Source organism: Mercenaria mercenaria, chromosome 7 (assembly GCF_021730395.1).
Source record: "Mercenaria mercenaria strain notata chromosome 7, MADL_Memer_1, whole genome shotgun sequence".
NCBI classification, from domain to species: Eukaryota; Metazoa; Mollusca; class Bivalvia; order Venerida; family Veneridae; genus Mercenaria; species Mercenaria mercenaria.
Genome location: NC_069367.1, coordinates 54310644 through 54327838, shown reverse-complemented (window position 1 = coordinate 54327838; position 17195 = coordinate 54310644). Strand labels below are relative to the sequence as shown.

Sequence of the window (17195 nt, the reverse complement as noted above, 5' to 3'; positions counted from 1 at the left end):
AAAGTTCCTGGCAAGTTAGTGTCTGAAAGTATTAATTTTGGGGAAAGCTTTGAAGAACCGTTTAGTTGTGGTCCGCATCAGGGGCTTTAAAGTTAATCTTAAAAAAAAAAAAAAAAAATGCAAGTCCACACAAAAATCTTTATCAGGTAGAAACTGGTCAAAATACACCTCAAAATTGGATATAGCATGCATGTTGTACTACAGAAAAGTGGTCTCGATTTTTCCCTACGACTAGTAATGAAAAAGTTACAATAAAAGCTATTTATAGTAACAACAAAGGGAAGTAATTCTAAAGAAGGGAACTGCGAATGACACTTTGTCTCATGATGGTGTATAATTAATTGTGCCAAGTTACATCAAAATCCCTCCATGCATGAAGAAGAAATGCTTCGGACAAAGTCATTCTTGTATCTGACCTTTGGCATCTAAGTGTGACCTTGACCTTAGACCTAGGGACCTGGATCTTGCGCGTGACACTCCGTCTCATGGTGGTGAACATTTGTGCCAAGTTATATCAAAATCCCTCTATGCATGAAGAAGAAATGCTCCAGACAAGGTTTTCATTCTTGTATCCTTTGACCTCTAAGTGTGACCTTGACCTTAGACCTAGGACCTGGTTCTTGTGCATGACACTCCGCCTCGTAGTGGTAAACATTTGTGCCAAGATATACCAAAATCCCTCCATGCATGAAGAAGATATGCTCCGGACAAATTGTTTTAAGAAAATATGATAAAGGGGAATAACTCAAAAAATAGGCAAGGTAGAGTTATTGTTCTTGCACACTGCACTTCCTCCCAATGTGTTCTATCAGTGTATGAAGTTTGAAGAAAATCCCTCCAGTACTTTTAGGGTTATGCTCCGGACAAAATGTTTTAAGAAAATATGATAAAGGGGAATAACTCAAAAAATAGGCAAGGTAGAGTTATTGTTCTTGCACACTGCACTTCCTCCCAATGTGTTCTATCAGTGTATGGAGTTTGAAGAAAATCCCTCCAGTACTTTTGGAGTTACGCTCCGGACAAAATGTTTTAAGAAAATATGATAAAGGGGAATAACTCAAAAAATAGGCAAGGCAGGGTTATTGTTCTTGCACACTGCACTTCCTCCCAATGTGTTCTATCAGTGTATGAAGTTTGAAGAAAATCCCTCCAGTACTTTTGGAGTTATGCTCCGGACAATTTTTTTAAAGAAAATATGATAAAGGGGAATAACTCAAAAAATAGGCAAGGTAGAGTTATTGTTCTTGCACACTGCACTTCCTCCCAATGTGTTCTATCAGTGTATGAAGTTTGAAGAAAATCCCTCCAGTACTTTTGGAGTTATGCTCCGGACAAAGATCGATGCGGACGCACGCACGCACGGACGGAGAGCATTTCTAATATCTCCTTCGCCTTTGGTGGGGGGATAATAAAGGGAGGTAATTTGACATAAAATCAGTCCACAGTTATCAACCCTGATTGTCTCAGTCCAACTAATAACATAATGAAATTTCAAATAATTCCTGTAAGTACTTACTGATATAATTCCATTTTGATTACAATCAGGGGAGGTAATCAGATAATAAAATAACTCTGGAACCTACAACTGGATCTGATTTGTCATGGAATCCAAGATTTATTGTTGCTGAAGATATTTTGGAAGTTTGTATCAAATAAAACCATAAATGAAGTATCTATATGGCTGCAAAAGCCAAAATAGCCGATTTTGGGCCTTTAAGGGGCCATAACTCTTGAACCCAAGATGGAATCTGGCCAGTTCAAGAAAGGAAGCAAGATCTTGTGGTGATACAAGTTGTGTGCAAGTTTGATTAAAATCAAATCATAAATGAAGCTGCTATTGTACAGACAAGGTCAAAATAGCTAATTTTGGCCCTTTCAGGGGCCATAACTCTGGACCCCATTACGGGATCTGGCCGGTTCAAGAAAAGAATCAAGATCTTATGGTAACACAAGTTTTGTGCAAGTTTGATTAAATTCAAATCATAAATGAAGCTGCTATTGTGCAGACAAGGTCAAAATAGCTAATTCTGGCCCTTTCAGGGGCCATAACTCTGGAACCCATAATGGAATCTCGCCAGTTCAAGAAAGAAACCAAGATCTTATGGTGATACAAGTTGTGTACAAGTTTGGTTAAAATAAAATCATAAATGAAGCTGCTATTGTGCAGACAAGGTCAAAATAGCTAATTCTGGCCCTTTCAGAGGCCATAACTCTGAAACCCATAATGGGATCTGGCTAGTTCAAGAAAGGAACCAAGATCTTATGGTGACACAAGTTCTGTGCAAGTTTGGTTAAAATCAAATCATAAATGAAGCTGCTATTGTGCAGACAAGGTCAAAATAGCTATTTATGGCCCTTTCAGGGGCCATAACTCTGGAACCCATAATGGGATCTGGCCAGTTCAAGAAAGGAACCGAGATCTTATGGTGATACAAGTTGTGTGCAAGTTTGGTTAAAGTAAAATCAATAATGAAACCACTATCGTGCAGACAAGAAATTGTTGACGCACGCACGGACGGACGGACGGACGGACTGATGACGGACGAAGGGTGATCACAAAAGCTCACCTTGTCACTATGTGACAGGTGAGCTAAAAACAATCGGTCAATTATTTTTTAAAAAAATAATCCAACCAGGCATAGTTAGAGCTGGAGCAATGATATATAGTGGTACAGGAGCCACAGATACCCTGTGGCTAGATATATGATATAACCGCCATGATTTGACTTTTTTTATCTCTTATTTGTGAAATAAGCACCCCTTTTAACAGTTATTGGTACTGTCCAAATTGAAAGACGGACTAGTTCATTATAGAAATTTAGCAGGGTAATGGCTAATTACAGTGCTTTAGGGTATAGCAGATTTTAGGGTATAGAGGATAGGTTGTTAAATGTTTATAATTATTTATACTTGAATTATTGTATAACTTTTACTGTCATGCAGACAGACATTCTGACATATGCATATACATATGTATTGCTTGACTGTCCTGTTTACAGGTTGGAAAGACAACAGCTTAGATTGCCAAGGTGAATGAGTTATATCCAGGAGATTTTAGAGACTTAAATTAAGTGAGTCTGCAAAATTTTTGTTTAACCACCCAGAATTGACAAGGATAGCCAAAACCTGTTTTGAAATATTAAAATGTTGTATATTTAAAAACTATGTAACATAGTCATATCTGAGACCTAACTTTATGTCAAGCCTTTTTGAGGTCTATTAATAGAGCTCAATGTGATAAATATTTTATAAAGCCAGCTGTTGCTTTAAGGTATTGGATCCATAATAGAGTACCGGTACCTCCTTTTTGAAGAGTATTCAATTTTTACCATAAACCTACTTTGACTGCAATTTTCAGGGGTGTGTAGGTTCAAGCCCCACTGGGACCCCAATTTTTTTCCATATTTTCCTTTTTTTCTAGTAAGTTTTTACTTCTTTCAAGACTTATTATGGATGTTTTGTACAAAATTTGAAAATTTTCATTTTATAAGCGATTTCTTGCTGTTCAAAGTGAATTTACCTCTGAATCAGGAGGGGCAGAGTTAGACATCTTTAAAAATACTGAGTTACATATGGTAAAAGTTCTCTATTTTGCCTTCATTCTTTAGATTACATATTGTGGAAGAAATGCAAGTAGGTTTTACTTATGCCCCAAGGTTATTTTTGAATGAAGTGAGCAAAATTCAAAACAGACCTACAGGATTCGACTTTAATTTTTCAATGTTGGAGTTAGAATTCTGTCTCATTAAATCTGTTTACTTGAGGCACCCTAGAAAAAAATGATATTTACAGTTTTATTTTGTGTTTTATAATTGTTTGACAATAGTTTGATGTTTCTTTCATCAAAATTAATGCTGTAATGAATTCTCTGCAAACATTTTGGATAGTGGCCATCACATTGAAATTTGTCTCTATTTGAGCCTGAGGAAATTCCATTAATTATACAAAATTTACAAAAAACGGCACAGTAAAAGTTGTTTAAAATTTGCAACACTGTGCAAAACATGGTCAACTTTAAGAATATAATGCCATTTTTAAAACATTACTATTAGGGGTCCAATACCTTAATTACTGTACAACTGTATGTAAGTGTAAAAATTGCTTTACACTAAGAAAATCTTTTTACTGGGTATTTGGAGAAACTTGTTACTTTGTTTATTTCTGATCTAATCAGAGATGATACTTGGTACCAGTATTTTACAACATTTCTTACTGGAGTACTTTTTGTGCACCTGTGACAGACAATCTCAGTTTCTCAGATAAATCAGTTTTAGCAAGTTTTTAGACAACTCCATGTTGTTGTTGTCATGAGTAACAGAGTTCCCCAAATTTTTAAATATGTATTTGAATAAGTAAAGCAGAGAGAACTGTACCCAGATTGCTGTAGACTGGCATTTTCTCATGCAGTCATGGTAATATTATTTCCATGATGTGGATAATTTAAATCTTTGATACATGTTAATAGCTCCGAGTGTCTCTCTAATTATATATCAGTATATGGTTATACCATCTAATTTGTTGTATACCTAAATATATGCAGTCTATCATTCATTAGACCACGATAATCTGTAAATAGCCAATCGCAAAGCAGACTTGTACCCATCTATATTTCATATACAACAGTAGCGTTGTATATATATCGGGGGAAACTTGGGCAAAAAACGCGTGAATTTCGTGTCAGTTTACCATCTAAAAATACAGGCTAACGCCGGAGTTAAATGACCTTGCAATATTCTCAACAGTTATCAATGGGATAAGAAATAAGACTGACTTGGAGGTAAAATCAGTTGACAACGTCTAAATATTAATATCGTAAAAATGACCACATGTTATTTGATATCAATAAAAGGGTTCACATGACTGAAATACAAGACTGGAATAACTATAAATATAAAACTCAAATTGAATTACAAGAAACTACATATTTGTAGTGTAGACCCAACTGGGTAAATACGTAATTTACACATTCACTGAAACGTTTCCAACAGCTGTAACTTTTTATGTTAACTTGTTATAAAATAGACATGTCAGCACGATCCTTACATTTGCAAACAACGGGATCCAGTTGTTCGAAACTTTAACAGGCGATTGAGCTAACGGTCGATTAACTTTATTAATATATTTCGACAGTTTAGAAAACTTAGAAAAACAAATGTACCTGTTAAGGATTATACCCACTAAATCATCTTTACAGTAAAATTAAAACATCATATTAGTGTTTCCCACCCACCAAGACTAGTATCTGGAATAGAAATTTAACATGCGGTTAATTTAACAGCTTAATGCAGGGGTCATGGGTTCGAGCATCATTGGCGTCACGACCATGACTTCACATATGACCCCAGTACTGGTTTTCCTAGGAAACGGACTCGAGAGTGGTTACAATAAGCTTAAAACTTTCGTCACAATCGAGCTAAAACCAATTAGTATAAACTAAACTAAACTAAACTAACACCCCGTTAAAGTTTCGAACAACTGGGCCCTGTTAGAAAGCAGAACGACTACATCATTCTTACAATAAAGGCACGATATAGTGAAAAGTGTTCGTAGTCCTACGAGCATCTACGCACTAACTATATCCTGACAAAATAAATAAATATATATATAAATAAATAAATAAACACCGGCACTGGTTCCTGTTTAAATAAGAACAAAAAATGAATATAACCATAATTATTTAGTCACTTTATACCGATTGTTGAAAAGTGATTTCTAATAGAATCTGATAATTTGTATGTGATTATGTATATTACCAGTAAGCTCTAGTCCATATTTAAAATACCAGATTACTTCAAACAACAGTATTTTTTTTATCCAACATGTTTACCTCCGATTTGCTGTCAGCCTTTTTTGTAGTTTCGGAACATGGCTATCTTCTTGAATCAACGTATCTGTCATCGTGTTTCGCCAACATACTAACTCCTCACAAAAACTAATTGTTCAGCAGTTCAATTTTGAGTATTTTTTGAGAAATCCATATTTAACTGTTTAGCGTTTGCGATTGCAAATGACTCAAAGTGTTAATGAACGTCAAATTTTAGTAAATCCGGTATTTGAGTAAAACTTAATTTATACAAAATAACCTGCATTCTTTCATATGCCCTACTGACAAAGCGCTAACGGTACAAAGATAATATCACTCTTATAAAAACACGTTAATCCTAATTTCTATAGAACGCGTGGGACAGTTTTCAATAATTGCAGTTTTTATGTCACGTGGTCTAAGTCGGATAGACAACTCGTGCCGTTGTCTACGGGATATATACAACTCGCTTTGCTCGTTGTATATATCCCGTAGACAACGGCACTCGTTGTCTATCCTATACTTTAATTTGCACTGTAATATACATTTTATTACACATGGGAATGGTCTAACCTTGGAAAGAACAATGTTTATAGTGTCATATGTCTGTATAGTTATGTTATGCTTATATAGTCTCTTGTAATTCTATTATAGAGTGTCAGTGAGCATATATATGTTAAACATTTATTTTAAATGTACAGACATGTGTGTTTTTAAATGATGTACACTGATGAGACTTAAATAAAGAAATAAATAAATAAAAATATTGTCCGTAAGTATTGACCTGGCACTCATGAATATTCCGTATGTTTCCGTAAATTAATTTTTGGTGTACGAACCCAAACAATGAAATAGCTATTGAAAAGCTAATTATATACCATCGCGTAACATGTGCGGATATAGCTGTGCGGACAAAGCGTTTTGCCATTAATCTCAGGGTTGAGTGTTCGAGTCCTCTGTCTGACCAAATTATTTTTTATGATTTTATCTGTAATAGATGGAAACTTGTCACACTTATCATGTTTTATCAACGAAATACTCTACTATCGATTACCATTCTTCTACGTACAAAAAACCGTTCTACAAAATGTCGTTTAAAATCTTCAGGACCGGACAAGCATTCATTCATTCATTCAACGGACAATTCAAAGAACTGTTGTTAGCGATACAAAATGCAATGTTTCATAAAAATATATAATCATAGATACAAATACAAACACAAGGAATTATATTTAAAAAAAAATGGTTAGAAAAGAATTCGAACCCATGGTAATGTGTTTTCAAGTCGGAGAACTTACCACTACACCACTGTGTCGTTGGTTCTCTAAGTTGATAATTTTGATAAATCTAGATATTTTCAGGACACGAATATCACGTGAAATAAAACGCCCGAAAATATTGGCGAAGATTAATGAGTGCCAGGTCAATACTTACGGACAATACATTTTAAATGTTTGCTTGTTGTGTTTATTTTTTTCATGTCATCAAAATTTAATGAAAACTGAGGCAATCCTTTACTGACTAAATCAGTGTGTATATAAAAAACTAGCCTGGGTTCCAGTCTGTCGATTTTTCATGTGTTTCTGTTCTGCAAATCGATACTATCAGAAACTAAACGAGCCAGTAACAGCAACTTGCTCATGTATATGAAATAGCGCGTATGTTATGACAAAGCAAACAAGAGGACCATGATGGTCCTGAATCGCTCACCTATCCCCACATGACCCAGTGTTGAACTGAGTATGACGTCATTATTTCTATTATTTGACACAGTGACCTAGTTTTTGAGCACATGAGACCTAGATATCATCAAGATAAAAAATTCTGACCAATTTTCATGAAGATCCATTGAAAAATATGGCCTCTAGAGAGGTCACAAGGTTTTTCTATTATTTGACCTAATGGCCTAGTTTTTGAAGGCACGTGACCCACTTTTAAACTTGACCTAGATATCATCAAGGTGAACATTCTCACCAATTTTCATGAAGCTCTCGTGAAAAATATGGCCTCTAGAGAGGTCACAAGGTTTTTCTATTTTTCGACCTACTGACCTAGTTTTTGACCGCACATGACCCAGTTACAAACCTGACCTAGATATCATCAAGCTGAACATTCTCACCAATTTTCATGAAGATCCGTTGAGAGATATGGCCTCTAGAGAGGTCACAAGGTTTTTTCTATTTTTAGACCTACTGACCTAGTTTTTAACCTCACGTGACCCAGTTTCGAACTTGACCTAGATATCATCAAGGTGAACATTCTGACCAATAATCATGAAGATCTCGTGAAAAATATGGCCTCTAGAGAGGTCACAAGGTTTTTCTATTTTTAGACCTACTGACCTAGTTTTTAACTCCACGTGACCCAGTTTCGAACTTGACCTAGATATCTTCAAGGTAAACATTCTGACCAATTTTCATGAAGATCCATTAAAAAATATCGCCTCTAGAGAGGTCACAAGGTTTTCCTATTTTTAGACCTACTGACCTAGTTTTTGACCGCACGTGACCCAGTTTCGAACTTGACCTAGATATCATCAAGGTGAACATTCTGACCAATTTTCATGAAGATCCATTGAGAAATATGGCCTCTAGAGAGGTCACAAGGTTTTTCTATTTTTAGATCTACTGACCTAGTTTTTGACCCCACATGACCCAGTTTCGAACTTGACCTAGATATCATCAAGGTGAACATTCTCACCAATATTCATGAAGATCTCATGAAAAATATGGCCTCTAGAGAGGTCACAAGGTTTTTCTATTTTTAGATCTACTGACCTAGTTTTTAACCCCACGTGACCCAGTTTCGAACCTGACCTAGATATCATCAAGGTGAACATTCTGACCAATTTTCATGAAGATCCATTGAGAAATATGGCCTCTAGAGAGGTCACAAGGTTTTTCTATTTTTAGACCTAATGACCTAGTTTTTGACCCTACATGACCCAGTTTCGAACTTGACCTAGATATCATCAAGGTAAACATTCTGACCAATACTCATGAAGATCTCATGAAAAATATGGCCTCTAGAGAGGTCACAAGGTTTTTCTATTTTTAGACCTACTGACCTAGTTTTTGAAGGCACGTGACCCAGTTTCGAACTTGACCTAGATATTATCAAGGTGAACATTCTGACCAATTTTCATGAAGATCTTATGAAATATATGGCCTCTAGAGAGGTCACAAGGTTTTTCTATTTTTAGACCTACTGACCTAGTTTTTGACGGCACGTGACCCAGTTTCGATCTTGACCTAGATATCATCAAGATGAACATTCTGACCAACTTTCATAAAGATCCCGTGAAAAATGTGACCTCTAGAGTGGTCACAAGCAAAAGTTTACGGACGCACGCACGGACGGACGACGGACGACGGACACCGCGCGATCACAAAAGCTCACCTTGTCACTTTGTGACAGGTGAGCTAAAAATACCAACGCCTGAATCCCAGGCTAATAAAAAACATCAGTCAATGAATAGTATTTGATAGAAATTTAAAAAGGTGAATGTTTTTGAAAAGAGAATACATAGTTATTGAGATTTATGTTTAAAAAAATCTTGGAAAGTTTGTTCTTTACATGTATGGCACACCAATTGTCCAAAAATTACGTGAACCCAGGTTCACGACTGAAAAACTAAGATTAATGATCAAATCAAACCAGGTTTTCCAAACGTAAAACTAGGTTTTTCGAATACTAACCTATATTATTGAGCGAAAACTTAGGATAATGCCGTAAACCATAGTTCATGCTCGTAAACGTAGGTTAACGCTTGTAAACCCTAGTTAACGGGCATAAACATACGTTCACATTCGTAAAAACTATAGTTTACGAATGTGAACCGGGGTTCACGAGCACAAACATAGGATAACGACCGAAATTTGTAGTTCAATCGAGAAACCTAGTTTATCAATGGTTTACGGTCGATATAATATTAGGATGATAAAATCAACTATGAATTTCGGGCGTGAACATGGGTTTTCGGCCGAAAACCCATGTTCACGAGTGTGAACTTGGTTATACGAGCGTGAACCTAGGTTTACGTTCGATAAACTAGATTTCTCGAACAAAACTATGATTTTCGGTCAGAAACATAGGTTAAAGTTTGTAAACTATGGTTCACGCTCGTGAACCCAGGTTCACACCCGTAAACATAGGTTCTTGCTCAATTGAAAAACCAAGTTTATCGAATGTAAACATGGGTTCAAGAGCGTAAACTAAGGTTTATCTTATGTTTCCTCTCGAAAATATAGGTTAGTATTCGATAATCCTAGTTTTTCGACCAAGAATGTAATTATTGGATAATTGGCTTGCCGTGAACCATAGTTTACGGATGTGAACCTATGTTTACGAGGGAGAACCTATGTTTTACGACAGTGAACTTAGGTTTATGAGCGTGAACTGGGATAGTTTACAAATGTGAACCTAGGTTTACATTCGATAAACTATGGTTTACACCCATTATCTTGTTTTCGCTCGAAAATAAAGGTTAGTATTTGAAAAAACCTGGTTTTACTTTCGAAAAACCTAGTTTATCGATTGTTAATCCTAGTTTTTCTACCATGAACCTGGGTTCAAGTAATTATTTGACAATTGGCGTACCATATTATACATGTGGATTTCAAAATGACCAAAGCTATCCTGCATTATGTGAACAAAAAAAATGGCATGAGAGAAAACCACATGAATTTCTATTAAAAGCTGAATGTATTTAAAAGAATATACAGATATACAGAAAAGAACTAGAGTAACATTGCCTAAATCCGACACCTTCCAAATACCGACACCATTGCGCTTTTCCATTATTACTTAATTTCTGAGCCAATTCACTTCAAACAGGGGTTGCTTTTTCATTCGATTCTTTTGTACTGTAACTGTATATCAAATAACTGCATTTTTCTGAAATCTACAGAGCTATTTCAGTTTTCTCAAAAAAAAGTCATTTTAATTATTCTTTCTAATATAGACACTTTAATGGCCAGATGAAATATTTTAAAATTCTACCCTAAAACAAAGTACAATTACAAAAACTTAAGTTTTTAATAACAAAACAAATACCATATGTACTTTAAATGACATTCAGCTCAGCAATAGCGCTGTCTCGTATGTAAGGATCTGTGACATCACTGACAATGTCTGCTATCTAAAAATAGCACAGGTCTCGATGTGCGGACAAACAATCTGTGCTTTTCCTGTATATTAGCATCAGTAATTCACAGATTTTGCATTTATCTCCTCGTGTATTTTAAAGTTGATGCATATCAAATGAATGTGTTTCACATAGCTTTCAATTTCTATATACTACGCCTAAATACTGAACAGTAAGAAATTCTTAAAAATGTTGACAGCACAGTTTTGAATTTTTAAAATCCAAGTCAGTAATAACACATCGAATTGTCATCAGTATATGAAAGGATGATGTTGTTCTACTATTTGTTTTACACATTCCAGTTACGGTGATATATCAATATAATTATATCCATTTGCTATTTACCTCATTCGCAAGTGTTCAAACATTTATCACTATTCTGCGTTTTTTGCAAAATGTAAATATATGATATCACATGATCACATCCTAGTAATCCGACTGAAATTTCGAAATGTCATGAACAATATGTATAACTGAAAGTCAGCAATATTTCATAACTTAGATCTATGGTTCTTCATTGAAACAATTAACATCTCTGTGAAATGCATCAGTATAATGATATGTTACAAATGACACCTTAGTGTGACATGTAGATATTTGACTTTTAGCAATGATATTTAGATGTGATTTGATAAAACATGGTGCTAATTTAATGCAACACCATACAGTTCTACCTACGTCCTGTCATATATTTTTTCAATTATGAAGTATTTAATGGACCACGCTTTCAAGTACCTCGTATTGAGGCTCAGCGCGGTGTTGTGTGAACCAAATAATAATATATAAATGTATGGAAAGAAGTACATGACTGTGTTAATAATTGTGCTGATATATGCTTTGAAAATCATGAATCAAAATTATAATCTTGCACTTACTTTTTCGACCGCTGGTGTTTCGAATCCGAAAATATTGTATATTTGTGATAAAGACTTTAAAGGCGTACGCTAAAATTCCCTGTATATGAGATGGGCGAAAATTTTCCCAATAACAGAATTTCTTTAAACTTTGGATATTGAAGGACGTCATTTTTTGGGGAAATGCCATTTTCAAGGGCAGATAACTCTTTTTCGATACCGGTGACCTATGATTTTTATTGCATTTTTTTGTTTCTTAGATGATTGTCCTTCAATATCCAAAGTTTGAAGAAATTCTGTTATTGGGAAAATTTTCGCACCAAATTCTAGCATACGTCCTTAAGCCAGTCCTTCTGATGCTATACTTTATTGATGTAATTTGCAGAATATTGAGTAATTTGTATGCAATGTACTGTACTTTTAAAAAAAAATTATTTGAACACATCTTTTTAATGGCCCCAGTCTAACGAAATGCTAAAATAATATGTCTATTTATTTCCTACGTTTATTTCAATATATATGCTTATTGATTCCTTTATTTGGCAGGTTTTTCAAGGAATTTTGTGCAGGCAAAGTGAATTTTCCGTATTTTACTTTTTAAATTCTCTTCGAAGTTTACTGAAAGGTTAATATAAAAATTTAGTATATATATACGTTATATATAAACAACGGTCCCTTGTCTGCAATTTGCGCGTTGCATTATGGTATCTCCGCGGTGTGTTCTATTTATAGAATACGAGAGAGCGCTATACCATTAGAGCAAAATATGATTCTTTCAAGCTTAGATAATGGTAATGAAATATACAGGGTGCAGTGGTAACTTACAAATGCAGCTGGCTTTATTTAGTGCTTTGGGTGTTTTAATTATAGCGAAAACAATGTAATATGAAGGTTCTGTCAATATAGTGTACAAATTGTGCCTTATTTATGTATTAGAAACAAAAATACAAGTGTATTTGCTTTATTAAAGGACATAATTTATAGGAACTCAGCGGCTCATGGTCTGGTTTATATTTATTACTTTGCTGTTGACAACCAGAACAGATACATTATAGTAATAGTTGCAAGACACATTAATAAATTTTGATATTATATTTAAAAAATCTAATGCAAATTATCAGTAAACTTGCTAGTACAAACTTAATTAACATTATCTTAAAGGTGTTGGTAATAGGAGAGGGGGTGTCGATATTAGGCAAATTGAAAATTTCTAAGAACTTTACTACATTTGTTAAAATAATTCTCACTGGTCAATATGCAAACATAATGAAGTTGCACATCAATATTTTAACCAATGAAATCTGGTTTTGTAAACAGATAAATTTCAACTGCAAAACAGATTGCTCTATCATCAAACTATATTCGCGTTCGATAATAGGGCAAGTTACTCTACTAATTAAATTTTATTTCTTTAAATTGGAATGCAGGAAAAATCAGTATACCCTAAAGCAATGTAATACTATCTAAAACCTTTCCCTAAACATCATTTAAATAATTCAAAGTTTCTACAAAAAATGTATTTATATAGAGTTAAGTGAGGCGATGTATGAGAGGTAGGTATGACAGGGGTGTAACTCCATCTGTGAGTTGTGGGAGGGGTGTCCCCCTGTGACCTGTGTACCTGGCATGTATTTATTTCTTGTTTGTAGCTGCCAGGATTAACATAAAACCAAAGGAACAGTGGTTCTAGTTAGCAACGCGAATGCTTTCAATTCAATACACAGTCAGTCGTGCTAGATATTAACATTGTACTGCATAGCAATCGTTAACGATTTATATGTTGTACATTATACAGAAATTATTTGCATCTACAGCTGCACTTAAGCGAACTTACCTGTAGCGAAATATCTTTTAGATCCCCCGACTTGTATCTGTTTAAAAAAAAAATCCAAAAGTTACAAACACAAGCTCTAGTAACTCTAGTATTTGACCGATCGAACTAAAATTGTTTATATCCGGTGTGTATACGATGCTGGGGGCATTGTAAATCGATACGCAGCATCTCGCATCATCATGAGGGTGGTGAACCGAAGCGTGACTAACATTTTATTTTGTGTCGTTTTGAATAGTAATATAGACACTAAACATTAAATGTTACCTTGTAGTACCTGTAAAATTAAGGCAATGTGAAAAAGCCATTCATGCTTTTATTAAAGAGTCGGTACAGTGGGTGGTGAGGGGTGGGCAGGGCCCGGGCCCAATTCCCAGGCAGTTGCACGGTAATTTAACATGCAACACACACACATATGATATATTATGTATTTAATGTAAAAAGATTTAGTTACTATTTCATTCATGCACTCTGCATAGTAGGCCTAAGTCGTCGTCGTCAGTGGCCAACCCACGTGACTTTTCGGCATAGATGGCTAGGAAGCTATTCGTGTCGTGTGCAAAAACAAAAATAATGAAGTCAGCAGGGTGCTTTGTTATTTTCCTGTATGTGCATATGTTTATTATCAATACTATTATCCTTTGTTAAAGGGGGATGTTCATTTCCCAGGGAAACATATTAGCACTTCAGCATGTCAATAATTAATAGTCATCTGCAAATTGGATACTCAGTTAGTGGTCAGCCAGATATATTTATCTTGCATATTAATTACCATTACATGTGTTTTATGGTTTGGCTAGGTGTTATCAGTATTTTCTTTTTTCAAGATAAAAAAGAGATTGTGAAAACGATGCTTTTTGCTGCTGTAGTATTAATTTTTTTGCAATGCCAGTCTCGCTATCAATTCTTTAGGTCGTGTAGTCACAGTCTTCGTCAAACGTATATAATTACTGAAACACAAATGCACGCACCAAGTTAGTTATAGTTCAATTTATTACGGATGCATTTCATAAAAATAGCATGATGTAATCAATATGATTAATTATATTAATTAATTATGAGATTACTATATGTATACGCTGGTCAATATCAAATCGTAAATGGTATGTGCACTGTCTGAAAATGTTCCGTATATACGACTTTTTAAGTTAAATTAAATTTCGTACTAGATCGTAAGTTGGCATACACTTTTGAGGACGAGACGGGGCAGTTCAACCTTTGAACTGGAATCACGCCGATTGGTAGACATTTGATTCCGTGTCCATGTTAATAATTCAACATTACTTGGTATTCCCTTTTATAATATTACGACGGCACGTTTTATATCTTTATAATTAAGTGAGTTCTTATGAATCTTATTTTAGAATAAATTTGCAGTATAAAATTCTCACAATATAATACATAGAATGATTTCAATACATTGTACACTCAAAGTGGAAACCATGTAATGTGTTGGTATGAAACTTGAAAAAAAGTGGCCCGGGTTTATAACAAATACTTTCATTCAACACTCAAATTTCAAATATACAAAATGCGCTATTATTTGTCTAAGATTGCAAATGTAGATAAGAAAGACCTATGGAAATGTTGTACCGGTAAGTGTATTGAAAATAAAATTTGGTACCTTTTTTGGCCTGGTTTACTAGTAATGATGTATCTAGATGTAATTATTTAAACTGAGAGCCACATTCCACACTCAGAGTCTGGTAAATTACAGTTATACTATATATAATTAAAATGTACTGAACTATACTTGAAAATGTAAAAGACTAATGTAAGAATCACATATACTTTCTCACAAAATGGTGTCATTATGCACCTCAAATGACGAAGTTTCACATTTTATTCTTGTAGCTGTATTAATTACAGGATTACATGTACTTGATTATTAATGACAACCCAGCCGGTCAATTTTGAATTATATTTTCAAAACCGGGTAATTGAAAAAAAAAAATGAATAAACAATCAAATAAACAATAATGAGAACAACTATTTCTGATAAAAACCTAACTATTCGTCTCTGTAGAAATTGTTCTTGAAACGCATAAAATAAATATCTCGCATATTAGTGAACAGTGTGGTCCTTGATCACAGTGTGGTCCTTGATCACATGCGTTCTGGCTGGGTACATACCGACTACTTTGACCAGATAGTTTATCAATGTACTTTTGTTTTTCATTGCAAATATATAGTATACATGTATAGTACATATTTTTGACTGATAGATAATCACAGCAGGCCAGATGGTCAAGCTGGAAATGGATGATCATATTTGCTTCCAGTAGTCACTGGGTAATAAAACATATGAACCGATGATTCATAATAACCTGATAATAAGCCACATGCTATGACCACCAACCGCTAGCAACATCCCCCTTTAAGGCCTAGATTTTGGCATCGGGCCAATGAATTTCTGTCAAGTCAGTCTACCTTAGCGTGAGAAGTGGGAACAGTGTAGAAAATATTTGTGATAACTTAAAATTATATCTAGTTTGGCATTTCTTTATTTAAAGAAAAATGTTGGTTGTTCAGTAATAAATATTTACATTCGCCCTATTCTTTTCCATTGAAAATCATTTAATACGTTCATTTCTTAATGAACAGCAAAAGGCAAGGCGCGAATGTTACGTCAACGCTGCATAGAGATATAAACGAGCCGCTGTTTTGACGACGTCCGCATTTAGTCAGGGAGAACGTTCCTTAGATGACGTCGCAGCCGTCCCGTTTGGTGAACAGAATGGCCGGGATGCTGATTCTAATGTTAAATGCATCAAAATGTGTGAAATCTGTAATATAATCTTGTTTACAAATGGAAAGGAAATATAAATATAAGAACTGAAACTTTTTTTTCGGTGTTCATGCGAAATGAACGGCAGAATAGGATCGGCAAATTAAACATTCATTTTGCGATTCATGGATTTGCCGATCCTATTCTGTCGTTCATTTCGTATGAACACCGAAAAAAAATCATTTCTCAAGAAACTTATTTAGCAGGAATATATTACAAATTTCACCATGTTTTTGTAGGAAGAAAAGGAAGTGTTTTTCTTTCAAATTCCATCTGGAGATGTACACACATTCAAATTTGATATTTAAGAAAAGTGTGACATTCACTCTGTGGCACCGTTAAATTTCGCAACACCGCTAAATGTCGCAGCCACGGTTAAATGTCGCAAAGTTGACGTTAAATGTCGCAACCGCCGCTAAATGTCGCCAAAAAATCTACCGTTAAATGTCGCAAAAATTTGCTCACCGTTGTATGTCGCAACAACAACGCTAAATGTCGCACTTCCTATTTGACACTATGACATATATAAACAATTCCTTGTGTATATTTCAAAATTTTATTTTACACAATTGACGTGAATCTTCATTAATAAAATAATGTGGCGTTAGCTTTAAGCCCGACGGAAGTCATACTCATACATAGAGGATAATTGTTGGTTTCGGTGTAATATCACGTTATAATTTCACCGAGTGGGCACCAAAAGTGATATTGTCACGAGTGGCGCAGCCACGAGTGAAAATAACAACTTTTGGTGTTCACGAGTGAAATTACCG

At 34.8% G+C, this 17195-nt stretch overlaps 1 protein-coding gene across 1 annotated transcript in view; it reads right to left on the bottom strand.

Moving 5' to 3' along the window:
• LOC123554136 (uncharacterized) overlaps positions 1-13690 on the bottom strand; it is a 50630-nt gene extending 36940 nt beyond the window's left edge. The window contains exon 1 of the mRNA XM_045344060.2: positions 13638-13690. The gene's annotated coding sequence lies outside the window, so the exon portion shown is untranslated. The remainder of the gene's footprint in view (positions 1-13637) is intronic.
• Positions 13691-17195: the final 3505 nt, after the last annotated feature.